The sequence below is a fragment of the Pteropus vampyrus genome, unplaced genomic scaffold (assembly GCF_000151845.1).
Source record: "Pteropus vampyrus isolate Shadow unplaced genomic scaffold, Pvam_2.0 Scaffold55, whole genome shotgun sequence".
Lineage (NCBI taxonomy): Eukaryota > Metazoa > Chordata > Mammalia > Chiroptera > Pteropodidae > Pteropus > Pteropus vampyrus.
Genome location: NW_011888836.1, coordinates 6,138,261 through 6,154,318, shown reverse-complemented (window position 1 = coordinate 6,154,318; position 16,058 = coordinate 6,138,261). Strand labels below are relative to the sequence as shown.

The window sequence follows — 16,058 nt, the reverse complement described above, 5'->3', positions numbered from 1 at the left end:
GGGGGGGGGGGAGGGGGGCGGGGCATGCAGGATCTCAACTATATACAGATTAAGAATTGTATTTACATCAGACTTCTCAACAGCAACAGAAGAGAGATAATAGGAAAATCCTCCACAGTAGAATTCAATGTCAACAATTAAGTGTGAATCTAGAATAAGGATACTTTCAGACATGTAGGGTTTCAAAAAACTTACCTCCCACACATATTCTAGGAGCTGCTAGAGAAAGTGTACCACAAAATGAATATTAAAATGAATCAGAGGAAAAGGAGAAAAGGGCAGGAAGTTTAGAAGGAAAAAAGGGTGATGTATGTGCCTTTACTAAAATTCATATGAATAAATTCGACAAAAAGAATTTTTAAAAATAATTGTGATTGATAACACAAATATACCTATATAGCCACTCTTGAATCTCTACTCATACCAATAGAAAGAATAAGTAGGCAACTCAAATACTGATGATATTTTCAAACATCTTTCTTGGTACCATCAACTTTTGGAGTATACAGACCAAGAAAGCAATTATCATGTTATAAAGAGTAACGCAAGAAGTCTCTCATTAAATTCAGTGAGTACTTTTTTAAGTGTTGCAGAGGCTATACAATTAAGAGAAAGAATATGCAAAAATTTGTAAGTTAGAAAATTATTATTTGCAGGAAAATAAAAATCCAGGACAATCATAAAAATTACTAGTACGTAAATTCGGTATGGTGAATAGGTAAAAAATAAACATTAAAACTCAAAAGTTTTAAATAAACAAAAATCAGCTGAAATACATAATAGAAGAAAATATCACATACCAGTTTCAATACATTAAAAAAAAGTAATGGGCTGTAGATTTGTGCTTGCTGATATTAAAAATACATTTAGTTGTAATAATTAACAATTTAGTTCCAAAACAGCAATAGACAGGAGATTAATGGAAAAGAAGAGATTCCAAAACAGGCCCAAATGCATGAGGAAAATTTAGTATATATAAAGGTGGTATTAATTTCATTAATTTCAAATTAATGAAGAAAAGATTATTCGATTATTGGTGTTAAGATAACTAGGTAACTATCTGGCTAATTCTGGTTTAAAAGTGAGGTAACATCCAGGAAAATTTTAATCTTTAAAAAGTAAAACATTAAAATGTGGGAGAATTTTAATATTTATTTTCAGAAAGGGAAAGGCTTTCAGGCCTTGTCATAAAATTAAGAAGCCAAATTTGAGAGATAAAACTCGGGAAAAAACACTGGCAAAAAATAGCAAAAGTTAATCACCACAATATATTAATAGGAAAGACACCATAGATAGCTAATGTAATAATAACAAATATAAATATAAAAGAACTATGGGACCAAGTGTCAGAAATGTGACACTATATATGCACTACATAGTGGGTATATACTCACTTAACTATATACCCACTTAATTGTTTTATTATGTAGACAAACAACCTTGACAAATAATTAAAATGCAAGTTAAATTTCTCTCTGAAAATATAAAGTATAGTTGGCACACTGACTAATCATCTTGGAAGATACTAAATTATAAAAGTATAAGCCACTTACCTCACTGAAATGGAAATCACATATCACTTTTTTCTTTAAGTTGACTGCTGATGCTTCTAATGAATGATGCTTCTAACAACTTCCTGTGTGTTTGGGAATTAAGCTTAAAAAAATATATATATTTAGCTAAGGTAAAGCTAAGGCAAAACAATCTATTAAAAAACATGAGAATACAAAAATAATATTGTCTATTAACTGATATATTAAAACAACTTAGACTAAGCAAGACTAAGTAAACAATAACCTAATGACAATTTTTCACCATTATGTGCAAAACATCACAAAACTGCAATATGGGGACCAATTCATTTTTACACTGTATAATAGATTTGGGCTTTCTTCAAAAATAATCACTACATCCTATCCTAAACCCCACCACCACAGAAGTATATTTTTCTTCCTAACCGATGCTGTTCTTGGTCACATGCCTTATTTTGGCCTCATGGTGGGCAGAGTGTATTTCCCTATCCCCAAAAGCCTTGGCCATCTGACTTGTTTTGGCCAATGGGATATCAGCAGAAATGGTGCAAACAAAGTTTTGGAATATCTCTGTGCAGTTTGACTTGCCCTCTTGTACCTCTGCCATCACTCTAAGAAGGATTTTACCACTCACTAGATACTGTCCTTTCACCCTAGGCCTCACAACAAACAAAGCAGAATTACACAGTGAGAAGTAAAGTCCATCCACACTCACAGATGCCAGCCAAGCCTGACCTAAATCACCTAACCCACAACTGCTCTATTGATATGTAAAAATTAATTAATTGCGGTTTTAAGCCATTATGTTCTAGGGCAGCTTCTCATACAGCCATTGCAGTTAATTTTGCAAGTTAATTTTTATTTTCTGGAAAGTTAGAAATTTACCAAAGATTAAGCCTCAGAGGTACAATAACTTGAAAAAAACAAAATTCATTTATCACTCTAGCACTAAGAATTCTAATTTTTAAAATGACGAATTGCGTTAATTTTTTTCCTCCCAATTTCTAAATATTTTAATATATTTGGCAGTTGGTACCTACCTTAGAAAAGAGGTAAATTGATACACAAATCTACAGTAATTATCAATCACCTGTTCAGGTATGCTAAGGATCACTCACTTTAGTTTGCCCTCCATGCTAAATCATCACTGATGTAGCATTATATACCCCCTTTCTATTAAATAAAACCCTGTAATCAAGGACCAAAATGCATTATCTAACCCATTAACAAATTTTTTTAAAAAATTACTTATTATTATTTATGCCTACAGCACCTGGTCTTCCTAGGTGGTCTCCCATCCAAGTACTAACCAGGCCCAATTCTGCTTAGCTTCCAAGATCAGACATCAGGCTTGTTCAGAGTGGCATGGCCAAAGACCATGGACCATGGCTCCACTGGGACACGAATCCAGGACCTTCTGCATGTAAAGCAGACACGCTAACCACTACACTATGGAACTACGTCCTTTATTTTTTTATTTTTTACACCTACAGCACCTGGTCTTCCTAGGTAGTCTCCCATCCAAGTACTAACCAGGCCCAACCCTGCTTAGCTTCCGAGATCAGACGAGATTGGGCACGTTCAGGGTAGTATGGCTGTAGCCATTACCAAATTGACAAGAACTCCCCTCCACAACCCATAGCTAGCTTATTAATATAATCCTAACAAAATCAATATTGAGAGCAAAAAACAATAAAACTTTACATAAAATGACTTCAGAAAACTCACAATAACATTTATGTTTTATTACAGAAAAATATATATGATACATGTTAGAAAGTACCCAAGAATTTAAGAGTACATCCAATTTCTCACAGTGCTTTATAATAAAATGTACTCGAATTTTAATTATTAAAACATTTACACTGTATGTCACCCAATATATTTTAAATTTAAAGTGATTTTTTTTTTTAATTTGTAATTGTGATGTAATTCCTATACTACAATCACCTCTATAAAGTGGTTAGTATATTCAGAGTTGTTCAACAATTCTCACTATCTAACTGCAGAATATTTTCATCATCCCAAAAAGAAACCCCATACCCATTAGCAGTCATTTCCTATTCCCCTACTCCCTCCAGCCACTGGCAACTACAAATCCACTTTCTATCTCTACGGACTTGACTATTCTGGATGTTTCATACAAATGGAATCATAAAATGTATGACCTTTTGTGATTGGCTTTCACTTAGCATAATGTTTTCAAGGTTCAAATAATGTAGCATGTATTAGAAATACATTGTTTTTTATGGCTGAATACTATTTCACTGTAGAATATACCACATTTTGTTTATCTATTCATCAGCTGATGGAATGTTTCTACATTTTGTCTAACATGAATAATGATACTATATGAACAATCCTGTGTTTTTGTGTGAACATGTTTTCAAGTCTCTTGAGTATATATCTAGGAATATAATTGCTGGGCCTTATGGTAACTCTATGTTTAACTTTTGAGGAACTTTTCCAAACTAGCTGTATCAAATTCCTACTAGCTATGTATGAGGGTTCCAATTTTTTCTTGTCAGCATTTATTATCTTTTTACATTTTAAGTCATACTTTTGGGTGTAAAGTGGTATGTCATTATAGCTTTAATTTGCATTTTTCTACTGACTACATTGAGTATCTTTTCATGCTTACTGGGTATCTGTATTTCTTCTCTGGAGAAATGTCTGTTCGAATCTTTTCCTCATTTTTAAAATTAGGTCATTTTATTATTGAGTTGTAACAGTTTACCTGGATATTAAACTCTCATCAGATGTATGATTTACAAATACTTTCTCCAATCTGTCAGTTGTCTTTTCGAGTCCTTGGATACACAGATGATTTTAATTTCCATAAATTTAATTAATCTATCTTTTCTTCGGTTGCTTGTGATTTAGATGTCATATCTAAGAAACTATTACCTAATCCAAGACCATGAAAGTATGTATCTATGTTGTCTTCTGATTTTTTTATAGTTTAGATCTTTGGTCCATCTTGTAAGTTTCTAAGTGTTGAGATGATAAAGGTGTATTTTGTTATAATTAGGTGACTTTGGGAAAGCACCTAAGGTCGAGGACTGGTTGCCAATAGAGCCATGTGATTACTGTTGGAACTTTCAGTCCCACTCTGACCTCTGCAGAGGAAGGGGCTAAAGGTTAAATTAGTCACCAGCAGCTATGATTTAAGCAATCATGAATATGTAATGAAGCCTCCATAAAACCCAAAGGACAGGGTTCAGAGAGCTTCTGAGTTGGTGAACATGGAGATTTGGGGAAAGTAAGGTGCTCAGAGAGAGCGTAAAAGCCCCATGCTCTAATCCCAAACCTTGTCCTGTGCATCTTCTCCATCAGTTTTCTATTAGCTGCTGCTCTAGCAAATTAATTGAACCCAAGAAGGTTGTGGGAACCTCTGATTTATAACCAATTGGATAGACGTAAACAACCTGGGCTTTGCAACTGCCATTGAGTCGGAGGGGTCATTGGAACCTCTAGTCTGTAGCTGGTCAGTGAGAAACCCAGATAATAACCTGAGGTTGTGACTGGCATCTGAATTATGTGAAAAGGTGGGGGTTAAGGCAGAATCCTCAACCTGTGAGCTATGATACTCTCTCTAGGTAGATAGTGTCAGGATTCAGTTAAACTGCAGGACACCATGCAGGTGTCTAAGAACTGCCTCGTGTTGTGAGAAGCCCAACACACACACACACACACACACACACGCACACACACACACGCGCGCACACACACACACACACACACAGAAATTGTGTCCAGGATCTCAACTGATACAGTATTTGTCTTCCTCTAACTTGTTTCACCTAGCATAATGTCCTCCAGGTGCATTCCTATTGAGGCTTCTTTTTTATGGCTGAATATCCCATTGTACGTATGTACATCATCTTCTTTATCCAGTCATCCAACAATAGATACTTAAGTTGTTTCCGTATCTTGGCTACTGTAAACAATGCTGCAATGAACTGCAATGAACATGGAGGTATATATATCATTGAGTTAACACTTTTAGATTTCTTTGGATAAATATCCAGAAGTGGAATTGCTGGATCATACAATCTTCTGAAAAACCTCCATACTGCACCAAGTTACACTCCCACCAACAGTGCACAAGGGTTCTCTTTTCTTGCTTGCCAACACTTATTTCTTCTCTTTTTGATAATAGCCATTCTAACAGGTATTAGATCATCTCATTGTGGTTTTGATTTCCATTTCCTTGATGATTAGTGATCTTGAACATCTTGTCATGTACCTGTTGGCCATCCGTATGTCTTCTTTGGAAAAATGTCTATTCAGATCTTCTGCCCATATTTTAATCAGATTTTTTTTTTTTGCTATCCGGTTGTGTGAGTTCTTTATATGTTTTAGATAGTAACCCTTTATCAGATATATTACTTACAAATATTTTCTCCCATTCAGTAGGTTACCTTTTCACCTTGTTGATGGTTCTCTTTGCTATATAGAAGCTGTTCAGTTTGACATAGTCTCATTTGTTTATTTTTGCTTTTGTTGCTTTTGCTTTTGGTGTCAGATTCAAAAACTCATCACCAAAACTGATGTCAAGGAGCTTACCACTTGCATTTTCTTCTAGGAGTTTTATGGTTTCAATGTTCAAGTCTTTAATCCATTCTGAGTTAATTTGTACGACATAAGGCAAGGTTCCAGTTTTCACAACACCATTTATTGAAGAGACTATCCTTTCCCCACTGTATATTATTGGCTCCTTTTGTAGTTTAATGAGGAAGTGTGAGTCCCTCAATTCTGTTATTCTTTTTTGCAATTGTTTTGGCTATTCTGTATATCAATTTTAGGATCAGCTTGTCAATTTCTGCAAAAAAGTCAGCTAGGATATTGACAGGGATTACACTGAATCTGTACATCAAGTCATAGAATATTGTAACCTTAGTAAGTCTCTCAATCTTTGAACATGAATATCTTTTCATTTATTTAGGTCATCTTTAATTTTTTTAAGCATTGTTTTGTAATTTTCAGTGTACAAGCCTTGCACTTTTTTTTGTTAAATTTATTTCTAAGAAAAGTTCTTACTTAATGTTGTCATCTGTAATGTTAAGCAAAACAACTTATAATGAAATGAATTCTCCCACAGGCACAGACTAATTGATATAAACAAGAATTAAGTTCTACAGCACCCCATCAACGACGTTACCAAGGACCTGCTGTATTCTATTCTTTTCGATTCCATTATAAAAAAGAATTCTTTTCTTGATTTCCTTTTTGGATGGTTCGGCACTAGCATACAGAAATACAACTGATTTTTGTATGCTGACCTTGTATCCTATAACCCTGTTGAATTCATTTATTAACTCTAATGTTTTTTGTAAAGTCCTTAGGAATTTCTATATACAAAATCATGTCATCTGCAAATAGAAAGTTTTTTATTCCTTTCCAATATGGATGCCTTTACTTCTTTTTCTTGCCTAATTGTCTTGGCTAGAATCTCCAGTGCAATGTTGAATAAAAGAGGCCAGAACAGATATCCTTGTCTTGTTGCTGATGTTAGGGAAAACTGAACTATATCTGTGTTACAAAGAATGATATATGTCAGGAAGACTGTACTATTTGTAGGAAAAAGAATTATATTTATGTTATTAAATTATAATTATGTTAAGTTATATTTGCCTTTTACTTAACCATCACTAAAGATGACACGATAGAAACATTTCCTAATACAAAGTCCTTAAAACAGCTCCTGGCACAGCATACACCCTTATTATTAGCTATAATAATTAATATTACTGATACAGTAACATTTTTGATGAGAACATATATTTACCTTAGTTACTCCTAGTTTTACTTAACTACTTGACAACTCCAATTCTGTATCGTTATTATCCCTTTCAGCTTCAATAACCACATTAATTCTAAACTATTCAATAATTTACATTAAAGCAGTAGTTTTCTAAGTGTGGATAGGGACCCCGAGGATTCCAGAGACTCTCTGAAGGGGTTCATTAGATCAATATCATTCATGGATAAATTATCAATATAAGTGCAAAACACACCAATGATTTGAATGCAATATTGTAAGAAGTATATAGTTTCAAATTCCACATTGCAACTAACTTTTAAGAAACTAGTACTTGTTGAGTTTTGTTGTGAAATCAAGAATATATCTCAATTACCTGAAAAAGTTATAGTACTCCTCCCAACATATCAGTGAGAAACTGGACTTTCTTCACATACTTCAACCAGAACAACATGTAACAATAGACTAAATGCAGAACCTGATGGGACAATTCAGCTGTCTTCTATCAAGCCAAACATTAAAGAGATTTATAAAAATGTAAAACAGTTGCCATTCTTTGACTAAACTTGTTTTGCAAAATAGTTGTTTTTCATAAAAAATGTTATTTATATTAACCTGTAATTATTAGTTATTCTTGAATGAATTAATGAATATTTTAAATTAATTTCAAATACAACTGCCAATAGATATAACCTATATAGTCTATGGCCATACGACCCTGAACATGCCCAATCTCGTTTGATCTTGGAAGCTAAGCAGTGTCAGGCCTGGTTAGTACTTGGACGGAAGATATAACCCATATAAACGAAAACTGTTTGGAGTCCTACAAAATTTTTCAGAGTGTAAAGGGATCCTCACCAAAAAATTTGAAAACTACTAAAGTAATATTTAATATTCCATTTTTATTTACACTCAGGATGCAGCCATAAATGTTTATGAAGTAAGCTGTCAAGAACAGAGAACATAAATCTTGCTTTCTTCAAATGTACTGTAATCCAATTAAGCATAAGATATAATCTCCTCAAAAAAGAAAACAGAATGATTGGGCTAACAGAAGGATATATTTGCCAAAAATAACTATAGTAATATCATATAGCTATAATACAGAACTTATGCAGAAATAGAGCCAAAGAAATTTCACTGTGTCAAGAAAAATTGATGCACAGAAAAACAAAAGTCTGGGCTTCAAAGGGTTAACATAGTCCTTCAATGAATTACCTACGGTAATAATTTTATTGGAGTTGGTTTCTAACCACCATCTAAACTGATCACCTTTAGTAGAGATTATTCAAAGAACTCTGTGGAACACAAATCTGCTAATAAAAGTCACGAAAAAATTTACTTTAAAAATCCATTATTTTTAATTATGCGATACTAGTCACCTTCATTATTAGAATAAATACAATCAACTTTATGCTGTAATCAATTACCAAGTTAAAAAGGGCCATCCAACAAAGAGGGTTAATGGTATTCATTAATTAGGGTCCTTTATCAGTTCTTCTGGAAGTATAATTTATTAATTTAAATGCCTAGCACAAAACCTTGTATGGGGTGATGTTAAAAAAAATTACTGTTTACTACAGAATTATAATACTGACCAATGAGAAATGACAGTATATTTTCCTCACCCAGGAATGATTAAGGTGGGCAGAAGCTCATAAGCCAGGGCAAGTTTTGTTCTAAGAAGGGTACTTCCAAAGTCACACAGTCTGACTTAAGGTGTAAATACTGCATTCTGCCTAAAAGGAAAGTGTTAGCTTTTTTATTTCTTCACATGCTCTAAAGCCTGAATTTGCAGCTTCCAAATTAAGCACTTTTTAAGCACTTTTATATCTAATTCCATGGTGAGAATTTTCAAGTTTTCAAATTAAAAAAGTTCCACTGGTGTTGGTGCCCTGTGTGAAGCAAAAACTAAGAACCTGATCAGAAGAAAGGGTAAATACAACAAAGTTCACTGCAACCAGAATATTTTAAACTGAAATACGTTATACCCAATTTTTAAAAAAATGTTTAGGTGGGGAAAACAAAACCCACCCACGTCCTACTCTTCCACTAAGTAGCATTCTTTTATTGGTTTCTGCAAAAGCCATTTATTGAAATATCATTTGAGAATACTAGTTTAAATACTGTGTGCTGCAATTACTTCCTGCCGAAAGAATCCCATTTCAACTAAGAGCTACACAAAACAATCACTTATCAAATCTCAACGATTTAACTCTCTTCCTCCTCCTCCGCTGCGCCCCTGTCTCCTGGATACTACTGTATGTGCTGGGTTTTCTGAACTCAACGTTTAGAGGTGAAGGCGAACGGGTTGGGAGGTGAAAGGTGAGGGACAAGGAGGTTGAGATTCTGGGGTGGGAGAGTTCTAATTTTTGAAGTTGCTATCCCACTCCGCCGAAGTAAAACAAACCCCCGCCGACAAATTATCTTATGAATAGTGATAAATCGAGGACCCGATTCCTTTCTGCTCTCAATTATCTCTATAAACTCCACTATGGCCCTCATTGCATCTATTTCTATTCCGGAACAGCTCTACCTGTGCCCAGACTGTCAAGTCCAACCTGAATTACTCCATGACCTTGGACCCGGGCCACTGTTCGCCTTCCAGACTAAAGACCGTGAAACCAAGACCCCCTCATCCCGTCCGGCAGACTGCAGAGGCCTCAGGGTTTCAGGCCGGGTCAGCGGGTGGCGGCGAGGGCAGGGCAGCCAGCCGTAGGAACCGAAGCTCCGAGATGGCTTGGAGGAAATGCCGCGAGGGAGGCGAGAACAAGGCCCGGGGCTACCTGCGGGCCAGCGCCGACGCCGCCACAGTAGTCGCAGTGGCTGCACACCACTTCGGGGCTCAGGTGCCCTCGTGGCTGCCTAGAGAGCCCCAGCCGCCTGACCTGGTCCTCGGTCACGGCCCCTTATTACCGCTGACCGCCCAACAAGCAGCAGCAGGTGATGTGGCGACTGGGTAGCCGAGAAGCGCGGGTTGTTTGCTTACCTCAGGCAACGGCGTCTCGAAGCCGCCCACTCTCTTTCAGGGCGCCAGGATCCCGGACCAGAGTAGGAAGAGGCGTGCGAGGCAATAGAAGGGTGAAACAGGAAGGGGGAGAACCGTCAGGCTCTCCAGAGGGCTGGCAAAAGGGAGGAGAGAACGCAAGCGGCACGACAGCAGGCGGCAGGAACGGTCGGGACGCCCGCGTACCTTGCTCACTCTAGCCGAGGGTCCACCGCGAGCCGGCAGACTGCCTCACATCCGGGTACTAGGAGACACTCAGCTGCTTCTGCCGCGACCGCCGCCTTCCCAGCGGCGCAGAAACGCCAAACTTCCGGCGACGACGACGACGCCTCGCCCGTCAAATGGGAGTTACCTGTGACCGTCTCGGGCGCGCTTGCGCAACGCTCCTCTTCAGCCCGAACGGGTTCAGCTGACGTGCCCTGAAGACGAAGATGGCCGCCACGCTCGCTGCGTGTCACGCAGTTTTTCACCCCGGCCGGGACGGCGAGGCGTCGGGGAAAAGCGAGCCAGCGTCCATCCTGGGCGCAGGCGCGGTGGGAGGCCTCGCGTGCGCGCACCGTGGGTGGGCTCCTCGCGAGGAAGTGGCGGTGCTCCCTGGTGGCGGCCTCTTGCTCTTCCTGGGGTCATCTCTTGGCATAAAGCCATTTACGCCCCCAGCGGTGGTGGTTTCTCTTGGAAATTCGTCGCCGCAGGTTCCTTTGCTGGTTGCAGGTATTGTTCTCTGCAACCTCTCATTCAAATATTTTTAATATTTGGGCCAATGTAAAGAAAAGAGGAGACAACTGACCCGTCTCTCTCCTTCCCCTGTACTGCATTCCAGCGCCTCCAGAAAACGCAGGGCTTCGCCTTCTTGCACACTTTACTCCTTGTGAACAAGAGCGCAAGAGTCTACACAAGAAATTGTAGACTAGTCCACTAGGTTTAGTCATAGCAGGTATTCAAACAAAAAGCTTTGGTTCTTCGAAGCCTCTAAAGATAGAATCCAGGGTTCTATCACTAGGATTCGTGGTTCCCAGACTGCTTTTGAACACTTTCTATGCTACACTTTTCTTATTTGCAAATCTATGAGAATAGATAAATCGGAACTCTTGCCTTTGAGAATCTGAAGACCTCCTCTTTTGAAGCCAAATGCAATTAAAATGTGCTCTAAGTTTGTCAAGCCTGTTGTTTTTCTGACAATATATCTTTCACAAAACTTTATTGAACTGCCTGTCAGTTAAGTCTGGAGAGAGTCTCTGGTTTAAAAAACCAAACAGGTTGGTTTTGATGGGCGAGGCTATTGCCCACATCACCACATATTGTGTTAGCCTAGCAAAAACCTGACTGCTCCCCAGACCCCAATGTATATACTTTATTGATACATGCCAAATGGCTTAAATTGGGAGGAAAAACTCAGAAGTAGACAGCTGGCCTAGTTAAAGCTGGTTATCTACCAGAGTATCTGGCTTATATTTGCCTTTACCTTTAGATTGTCAGACAATTGGTGGGATTTCTTTTCAAGTGTAAACCACTTCAGTAACTCAAATTTTGCCATGCGAACACACAAACCATGTTTACAAGTTTCCATTCCCACAAAATAGGCCTCTGCTTCTGAGTAATCTACTCCACATTATTGGTTGTGTTGGCCACAATCAGGAGCATAGGAATCCTTACAGACCATGTGAAATCATATGTATGTATGTTTGATACATAACTAAATCATACTCGATTTATAATTCATGTCTGCAATTCTAGATTTTCTTATCTAAAACTAAATATAGTCAGGTTCTTAAACATGCTGTGAAAGTATAACATAGTTTGCTTTCACAATACTATATTATAAACTTTAAAGTTACTGAGAGACTAGCTCCTAACTGTTCCCACCACAAAAAAAAATAATAATAATTGTGTGATGTGACAGAGGTGTTGGTTACAGTGGTAATCATATTGCAATATATAAATGTATCAAATCAACATGTTGTACACCTTAAAGTTATACAATTTTACATGTCAATTATATCTCAATAAAAATAAATTTTTACTTTTATGGGAAAAAGTGACTTTCTTGAGTATTATTCTTTATCTCTTTAAGAGTTTTTATTTTTATCTTTCTAGGAGATATTTTTCATTTCTGATTCATTAATGCCAGAGGTCTCAATTTGTGTTTTGATTAAATCTTAATTATTCTGTAATATGTTTGACAAAATTTGTTTTGCCTTCCATCAATAGTTTTCTTTTAGAGCTGTGTATGAACTTTAGAATTTGGTTCATTTGATTTGGTCATCTACTAAAAAATAATCATGATCAACTGAATAAATTATTTTGCTTGACTGAGCTTTCAGAGATTGTATAGCTTACAGCAAACTGATCCCAATAAAAAGAGAGGCCTTCGTTCCTAAGAGCTCCTGAGAAAGTCCTAGAGGAAAGCTCTGATTGTTTCACCTTTTGCCATGTGTACATACATGCTAAAAATACATGCTGTGCTCTAGACGATGCATCTTGGTGTTTAACATGGTTCTATAAATTGTGAAGGTCATTTTCACAATCCTTACACAAAGAACTGCAAGTTCCTACTTATAAATTCTCTTGATAAACTCAAAATTGTGAATGCAGTCTCCTGGATTTAAGTTGTTTTCCTTCCTGACTCTAAACTGCAGAATATACTTTTCTGTACTTGCTTATCATTGGGACATGTACTTCTAAAAACTAATAATAGAATAGTTGCATTGCCCCACACATCACATTCTCCTTTCCTTGTTCCTTTTGTTTCTTGCGACCAATCTGAAGGTCTGTAACATTTAAAACCTCTGTAAACTCCCAGAAGACAGGGTAGTCTCACTTTCAGACTTACCCTCCTGCTCCCAGCAAATAAAGTCTTTTTCTTTGTTGCTCCACTCTTGTTGATTATATTTTAGGATTCCTGAAAGTCTTATAAGATGAGAGAGTAAAAATTCTAAAAAATTTTAAAGTAGAAAATAAAAACAGAAAAATTGTAATAATTTGGTATAAATCAACTGACAATGACATTTCAATTTGCCATCTTTTGGGAGACCCACCATTAACACATACAAGTAATAATGCTGGCCCCACAAACTTGAGAAGGAACAAGTAGGTGTTAGCCAGATAAAAGAACTGAATGTACAAAAGTCTGGAGAAGAGAATGAGCTTGAAGGGTTCCAGGAACTCAAATATTCCAATATCACTGAGGGGAAAAGGGATTAAGAAATAGGCAGAGATCAAAGCAGGAAGAGTCTTGAAGATAATAGGGTGCAGTACCCTGTGCTCAATATTAGGAATACTTCAATGAACAATTTGCACACAACATCCCCTTCCTCATGCAGCGTTCATTCTAATGGGGGGCAGACATTTAGTTATTTCACAAATACTTATTAAGGGCACGTTGTATGCAAGGCACTATTCTAGATGCTGGGGATACAGAACTAAACAGTACAGACAAATTTCTGCCTTCAGACAGTTTACATTTTCATGTCAATAAGTAAACAAATAACAATTAAATGCAAATAAGGAAATAAATATGGTAATAAACAGCAGCACTGTCTAATTAAACTCTTTGATTGTAATTTTCTATATCTGCACTGTCCAAAAGGGTAGCCATAGATGCAGATGGCTATTGAGCACTTGAAATGTGATTATTGTAACTGAAGAACTGAATTTTTAATTTTATTTAATTTTAATTTAAATAAATTTAGGCATTTTTTTAGTCCAGGGGCTCATTAATATCATGACTTTTTTTTTTTTTTAACTCTCTCTTAAGACTGGTTCTTCTCTTAGCTCTAAGGGAGTTTCCAACAACTACCTCTCTGTTCATGTCCAAAAGGAAAGAGTATTCCCTTCAAAGTTCTGGTTGAATCATCTTTCATCCCAAGCCCACTGTGGACCAAGAAATGGAATGTGATTATTGACATAAGGGTAGAGTTAGCTTCCTTAGGACCCTATGAATCACCAGATTATTGGAAACTGTTGGGAAAAGCAGGGGATAGATGTTGAGAAAGCAGCACACAAATGTTCATTACAATCTGGCTACTCAAATTGTAGTCCATGAGACTAGGGGCATCTTCATCAACTGAAGTCTTGCTAGTGTTTAAAAACAAAACAAAATTCAACAGAGTGAATTTGAAGATCTAATTGGCTTTATTTAGTTATTTATGAATTGGGCAGCATCCCATCTAGCAACTGAGGGGTTGTACAAAATAGAAGATTTATATAGGAAGCAGAATGAGGCAAGGGAGCTATTAGTAAAACAAAAGAAGCCAAGACATCTTTTACTTTGGGGAATCATATAGGTTGCCTCTTCTTTCTATGGGGGATGGAGATGGCCTAGGTGTCAGATTATCTTACTGATGTATGACCAGAAAATTCCTGACTGGTTAATTAAGATTATATTTCTGGAAGAGGTTGAAATTGCAATTAGATCATGTACAAAATCTTGGTAGCTTGAGCTTTTAGCATAAGTGTTGCCATTTGGAGCTTGTAGATTTTTCTCTTTAACATTAGAAGTGCAGAATTTCAGAGCTCACACCAACTGAATTTGAATTTTCATTCTAAAGTTTACTCCAAGATGAATCCCATGCACATTAAAGTTTGATGAACATTGCCTTACAACATCCAAGATTTCAAATGATCAGGGATGAAGTCCAGGCTGGAGATACAAATTAAAGCCATGGGTTTGGAGGAGATCACCTAAGCTAAATGAGATGGTATCCAAAAGGAGAGAGCCCCGATATGTAATGGCTCAGTAGAGGATGAGACAGCTAATGAGACCTAGAAAGAGTAGCTGGTGGGGTAAGAATAACCTCTGGTGCACTTGATGTTTTGGAAGCCAACAAAGGAGGGTGTTTGTGTTGAATGCTGCTGAGCTGTTGAGTAAGATGAGAACAGAAGTTTGTCTTGGAGGCTTTTGGTCTTTAGAAAAGCAGTTTCAGTGTAGTTTGAAAAGTGAATTGGAGGTGATAAAAAGAGGTATTGACAGCTCACTTAAGTTTTTCTGTGAAAGAAATCTGGCAGTAGCCAGAGCTGCATCAGAGAATTTTGCTTTTAAGGTAAATTTGCATGCTGATGAAAAAAATCTAGTAGAGGAGAAATTGATAATTCAGGTTAGAAGGGGATAACTGAAGGACTGAAATTTTTGAGAAAATGAGCGATCCATAATACAACTTAGAGGAATTTGCCTTTGGAAGGAGCAATAATATTTCTACCCTTGTAACAGGAAGTAGAAGAATGGCTTGTTTTCTCGAAGAAGTAGAAAACATTAGCAGGGAGTAATTTGGGAGAGGAGCTGTACAATGCTTGAGAGGGAGAGAAGAAAGTATGAAATAGTTTGTGAGCTTATTAAAGAAGCATAACACGATCTCTGGGCAATGTAGGGTACCCTTTTGAGGTCCGAGACCAGAATCGAAAGTGAAAATAATTAGGTAAACTGTGTGATTTTCTTCAGGTCCATCAAGTAACGCTGAAGTTCCTGGTTTGGAAGCAGAATTAGCATAATTCTTTGAGCTTCTCTCAGAACTTCCTTTCGCTTACGGATATACTTGCCGTTACATAATACAAGCCGGACTGCCATTCTGAAGTGCCCACTAATTGAATATAATCTCCTCAAATCTCCCTCTAATAGGAAATTTCCCCCCTAGACCCGCCCCAAACGCCCTTAGCAGTCGCAAAGCACACCTCCAGTCGCCAGGGGCCGCAGTAGCGCTCCTCGGGGGCGGAAAGGAGTGCGACTCAGCGCGGCCTCGGCGCTTCCGCCGTGCGTTCGCAG

General features: G+C 37.3%; 1 protein-coding gene and 2 pseudogenes across 5 annotated transcripts in view; all 3 read right to left on the bottom strand.

Moving 5' to 3' along the window:
- Nucleotides 1–11,462, bottom strand: part of ESCO1 (establishment of sister chromatid cohesion N-acetyltransferase 1) — an 82,138-nt gene extending 70,676 nt beyond the window's left edge. For 3 of the 5 annotated variants that reach the window (XM_023530832.1, XM_023530831.1, XM_011360455.2), the window contains exons 1-2: nt 10,286–11,460; nt 1,554–1,656 (exon numbers count right to left, since the gene is read on the bottom strand). The gene's annotated coding sequence lies outside the window, so the exon portion shown is untranslated. Of the gene's footprint in view, nt 1–1,553; nt 1,657–10,285 lie in introns of all 5 variants that reach the window. The other 2 variants (XR_895905.2, XM_011360456.2) reach the window with 2 other exon arrangements.
- Nucleotides 2,794–2,909, bottom strand: LOC111739894 (annotated as a pseudogene).
- On the bottom strand, nt 3,017–3,135 carry LOC111739905 (annotated as a pseudogene).
- Nucleotides 11,463–16,058: the final 4,596 nt, after the last annotated feature.